This window comes from Phyllobates terribilis, unplaced genomic scaffold (assembly GCF_046119375.1).
Source record: "Phyllobates terribilis strain yellow unplaced genomic scaffold, ASM4611937v1 Scaffold_6__1_contigs__length_29720123, whole genome shotgun sequence".
Lineage (NCBI taxonomy): Eukaryota > Metazoa > Chordata > Amphibia > Anura > Dendrobatidae > Phyllobates > Phyllobates terribilis.
In genome coordinates, this window is record NW_027362766.1 from 22215543 (window position 1) to 22221225 (window position 5683).

Here is a 5683-nt window from a genome sequence, read left to right on the forward strand (position 1 = left end):
ATTTGAGAACCGGTTATGTGAATATGCGCAATGATGCATAAATTAATGTGGGTCTTAATCTGAGGAAAAAAATATATATTTTCATATCAGTTTAATACCCGATACGTCCCCTATACGTCCACCTATTTTCACACATTCTCCTCTCCCCCCTAATGTCCCACGCGCCTCAAGACCGGGAAGGGTGGGAGGTAGAGAGGGTAACTAATTATTGAACAAACAAGCAGCGATCCCCCCCTGCTTCCCAGTCTGTAGGCTCCCTACAGACTGAAGCTGGCTGCTGCAGCACAGCTACATAAAAGCCAGGAGCCCATTATGACACGTGCAACGTCTGCTCCATTCTTCCATTCTTGCATTATTCCATTATTCCATTGTTAGGGGGCAATGGAACAATGGGACGATGGAATAATGCAAGAATGGAACAGACATTGCACGTGTCATAATGGGCTCCTGGCTTGTATCTGGCAGTGCTGCAGCAGCCAGTTTCAGTCTGTAGGGAGCCTACAGACTGGGAAGCAGGGGGACCGCTGCTCGTTTGTTCATTAATTAGTTATCCTCTCTACCCCACGCCACGGTCTTGATGAGCATGGGACATTGGGTGGGTGGGAGAATGTGTGAAAATAGGTGGACTTATGCATATTAAAAACATGTGGGGTGCATCTGCAACAAGCAGTATAGTTGTGGGTTTTAAAGTGTCTATTGATGAACAACATGTCTTCCTAAGGGGAGTCTTTGTCCCTATCCCTACAATGGGTGCCTTCTTGGGGCCAGGGTGCAGCCATAGGCCAAAACCAATTCAGGTAATCGCTTCTCAGCCTTTTGGCTAAGATCAAGTGTAGTATCTTTTCTTGTCAGTTTAATACCTGATACATCCCCTATACGTCCACCTATTTTCACACATTCTCCTCTCCTCTCCCCCTTAATGTCCCACGCGCCTCGAGACCTGGAAGGGTGGGGGCAGAGAGAGTAACTAATTATTAGTGATGAGCGAGCATGTTCGTTACTGCCACTCACTGTAATTCCGTAGCCATGTTGGTTGTGGCATTACAGTGATTGGCTGGCCGCACAGCGTTGTCAGGTCTATATCAGACCTGGTGCCGCCATGCTCGTCACAGTCACTCCGGATCAGACAGTGTAGGGAGAGGTGCTGCTGAGGTAGGGAGAGATTTGCTAGCTTCTAGTTAGTGTAGGTGTACCAAACTATATTAGAGACACATATCCATCTCCACAAACAGTCCTTCTGAGGACTAATCCATCTGCAGAGATATCAGGCAGGCAGTGTATATAGGCAGGCAGTGTATATAGCAGACTACTGTGCACATAGCACAAGAGGCTCCATTCCAGTTCTGTCTGCTGCTGCTGTTAGATATTTCTAGAAATAGGCCCAGGTCTCAGGGGCCAGGAATAATTTTTTTTGGATCGTAATCCTCATTATTTGCTTAAAAAGCAATCCAGAGAACACAGTTTTTCTGCACCATTTGCTTGTTGGCACTGCAGAATACAGCCAGGTTCTTTCCATATTACAGCGCTAAAAATCCAGCTATTTAAAACTGTGTTTTCTCCGTCACACGGATCACATATACATTTTCATAAAATACTGCCATTTCTGGCCTCCATTAAATTTTTTGTTTCAGTGTGTCAGAAAAGTTTTTGACACCAGTTTGCTGTTCAAAATAGTTACTTACAGGCCAGGTATTTAAAACTGTGTTTTCTCCATCACACGGATCACATATACAGTACAGACCAAAAGTTTGGACACACCTTCTCATTTAAAGATTTTTCTGTATTTACATGACTATGAAAATTGTATATTCACACTGAAGGCATCAAAACTATGAATTACCACATGTGGAATTATATACTTAACAAAAAAGTGTGAAACAACTGAAAATATGTCTTATATTCTAGGTTCTTCAAAGTAGCCACCTTTTGCTTTGATGACTGCTTTGCACACTCTTGGCATTCTCTTGATGAGCTTCAAGAGGTAGTCACCGGAAATGGTCTTCCAACAATCTTTCTGGTGGGTCCGTCCAACCCTGCCGAGAAGCAGCACTGGGTAAGAAAAGTGTGGGGGAAGGTTCCCGGACACTCTATGGCTGCTTTTTTAATGTGGATGGGACATGCTTATGCATGTTATTTCTCAAACCACATTGCAGATCAGGCTATTGCCCAACTCTGTAGTCATGAAATGAAATGCGCAAAGAAAGATGTTTGTGTGTCAAAGCACCACCGACAAGTGCGAATTGATGTTGGACGGGCTGCCATTGCTTCTGCAATAAGCTGCATTAGAGGACTTCCTGGGAGAAATGACACCCAGAGTAGATACGGTTTCCCTCTATGCCAGTCCTTTCACCGAGCTAAAGAATATGGCTGTGGTGAAATACAACTCTCAGCAAAAAAAGCTGTGGACTGGCTCCGTACCGTCCCCGGCTACATTCACCTGTCCACGTGTTTGTGGTTAGACGGTCCTTCTCAGTAAATGCAATGGGGAGGGCACGGGTAATGTTGTGGGATCCGTGCTTGTGGAAGGCAGAGACGACACCGGGACAGATAGTGGCGGCTGGGGACCGAGTATGTATTAAATTCCTCTGTGGAGGTTGTAGTAGATAGTTGGGTTTCAATGCTGGTGATCTGTTCTTTCGAAGAGGTTATGGTCTTCTGTAGGGATTAAATAGTGAGTTATTAAATCAAAAGAACATTTGTTCAGAATGCGTTCGAATTTTGTACAGTATTCTCCTTGATCGCTAAAAAACGTTGGGCGCAATTGTACCCTCAGACCACGTGGGATGCATTGGACCCGTATGTATTCGGTGAGGGTAGCACAGTGTAATTCAATATTAGTGAGATGGTGTAGTTCCTTTTCCCAATCCTTTCCTCTTCTTTCCTTCGCAGGTACTTTCAAGAAGTCGCACGGCGAGTGGGACTGTGAGATAATTTTAGAGGTTTCTTCGTCGTTGTAAAAGAAATTATTAGAGGTCATGACCAACCCGGGTGCTGGTATATGGGAACCAGTGGTATATATAGAAAACTACTGCACTCCTGGGGTATAGAGGTGCTCAAGTAGGGTACAGAAATTAACTTGGCACTCAAATGACTCAAATAAATGATGTAATTTTAATAGGAGAAGCAGGTGAAGTACAAAAACAAACGACACCTCTGATACTTCCTCTTCCACTGTCACCAATGAACAGGCTTCACTTAATTTCTTTATCCCGCCAACATCCTATTTAGACAGGCTCTGTTCCTGCACACACTAGCACCATTTGGAACAAGCGGTGGACACCGCGTTCCCCTGCTAGTACTTTCAAACTTGCCTTTACCACAGCTCAGGTATGTGCTGCCACTCTATCCTATCCGCTAGAATCCTTTTTGGTACTTTCACTTTTCTTTATACTATCCTTTTTCTTTACAGCTACCGCACCATCCGGGCACCAGCCCCATATGCCTCTCATTTAACGATTCCGGTAGGTTCTTATACCGGTTCTTCCAGTTCTTCCACTATTTACAATTTCCCAACCCTTTATCCTCTCTCCTTTCTCGATCTCCCTTCCTATATGTTGTTTACCCCAATTTATGCATGATCCATGATTGTTTATTTATTTATTTTTTGACTTATTTTGCTGTTCATAATTTTGTTTATGTTTGTTATTTTGTAGTACACCGATGAAGGTCCAATGTGACTGAAACGTTTGTTTTTGTACTTCACCTGCTTCTCCTATTAAAATTGCATCATTTATTTGAGTCATTTAAGTGCCAAGTTAATTTCTATATTGCTTCGGGTTGGTACCCGACTTGAGCACCTCTATACCCTAGGAGTGCGGTAGTTTTCTATATATAGCTTCAGTGGTACAGTCAGTAGAGTAGAGGGGGGAACGCAGTGTCTCGGTCAGACGTGGAGTATATCTGGGGTTTAGTTTGACATATTTTCTTGTGGGGCTGTAGTACTTTTAATTGGCCACAAGATGCCACTGTTGGGCGCAGCTGTTAGTGAGAGCCTGTTACCAGAATGACAATGAGGAATTAACTGCCGCAGGCGGCGGGGCATCCTAGGTAACGTCTGGAGAATTTTCCAGAAGGTGTCAGTTGGAGTCCTGTCAGAGTTGTGACAGGCAACCTTACGGGCGGACAGCCAGGGAAATTGGCTGCTAGGGTAGACGGGGGCTCCCTACCCTCAGACAGTGGATAAGCAGTGTAAATATCTCCTCACGCAGGAGTCCCATTAGCGGGCCAGAGAAACTCAACAGAGGTTTCGACGACCCCGGGGCACTTCCAGTCTGCAGGTAGCAGAGGAAGAAAGGACTCCAGGTTAAGCCATGAGGGAGATATAGAATCCGGATACACTGTCGCTGGTGAGGAAACTTCTCTTCAGCTAGAGAACAGAGTTAGAGAGATGCTTCAACTAAAGAGGGCACCAGGGCTGAAAATGTTTCTAGCACCTGTATGGGAGATGAAAACCTGTTGGGCCTTATCCAATGTACCTGACTGTAAATACTGTATATACTCCTCTCCCCCAAGTAAAATCCCAGTTATGGTTAAGAACTTTGTGTCCTCTGAATTTATTGCTGCCCTGGTCCCAGAAGAGAAATGCCTGGAGACAGCCGTGATTGGATGGTTTGAAGTAAGTGAAGAATGTCACATATCCAGCCACACAGTCGGTAGGGTGTCAAAGCGAGCAGGGGCTAAAACTCGCCCACGACTACCTTGCTGGGGCACCTTACATTTGGCGTAGTTGGCAGGATGCGAGTTCCTCGCATGAAGAAAACGGGGAAGAGCCGACGCAGAACACGGAGGAGAAAGTGTTGGAAGACATGCGGCGCAAGATGGTGGCCAGAAGCATGGATTCTAAGATGGCGACAATGGCGTTAAAGTATAGGAGAAGAACCGACTATCACGGGAGTGGACGGCGCCGGAGAGCGCGAAAAGGTGTCCAGCCCCTGCGAGTTCCAGCCCAGAGAAGAATGGGCCCAGCAGTAAAGATGCGTCCCAGGATGGGACGTCCAGTAAAGAAGAGGGCGTGGCACAGAGCAAAGCCTGGTCCAGTGAGTATCAGCACAAGAGAAGGGGCGCGGCTGAAGGCGGAACAGACTGGAGTGATTTGTGACGCGGCCGTCACTTTGGGAGCCCGGCCTAGAAAAAGGTGGAGTCGGATGCGCGTCATTAGCGAGAGGCCTGCACCATTTTCTGTTCAGCGCATGAAGAAAAGGAAGATGGCAACCGGAGGATCAGACAGCACCATGGAGCTTAGCAACGAGGAGAAAATCCTCGAGATCATTGCCCCAATGGCCACAGGCTACCCACCCGCGAGTGCTGCCCGTGAGCCGACACCCTTACCACCGACGACCGTCCATTTGTCCACTAGGCCTCAACCCGAGGTAGGCCTGCTCGTCCACGAGTTCAGGGTGTGGTGCTGGAGCAAGATGCGGGAAGATGTTCCCCCCTAGGCTGAGGATGAAGAACATCTTGGCGGGGCTGAAGCAGCAGCCACAGCACAGTCGGTGGAGGGTGAGCCGTGCGAACCCCTGTGGCTGGTCCCGCGCACGACGCCAGCAACAATAACTCCCAGGGTGGCGGCGGGTGTCACTAGGCCTGAAGATCCTGTGTCGGAGGCAAGTTGTCCGAAATGGAAATCCCACCGCATTAACTGGTGGCAACTGGCAATGGAGGCGCTGAACACACCTCCAGCAAA

General features: G+C 47.1%; 1 pseudogene; it reads left to right on the forward strand.

Annotated features, from left to right (window-relative positions):
• Nucleotides 1-800: 800 nt before the first annotated feature.
• On the forward strand, nucleotides 801-901 carry LOC141152771 (U2 spliceosomal RNA; annotated as a pseudogene).
• The last annotated feature ends 4782 nt before the right edge of the window (nucleotides 902-5683 follow it).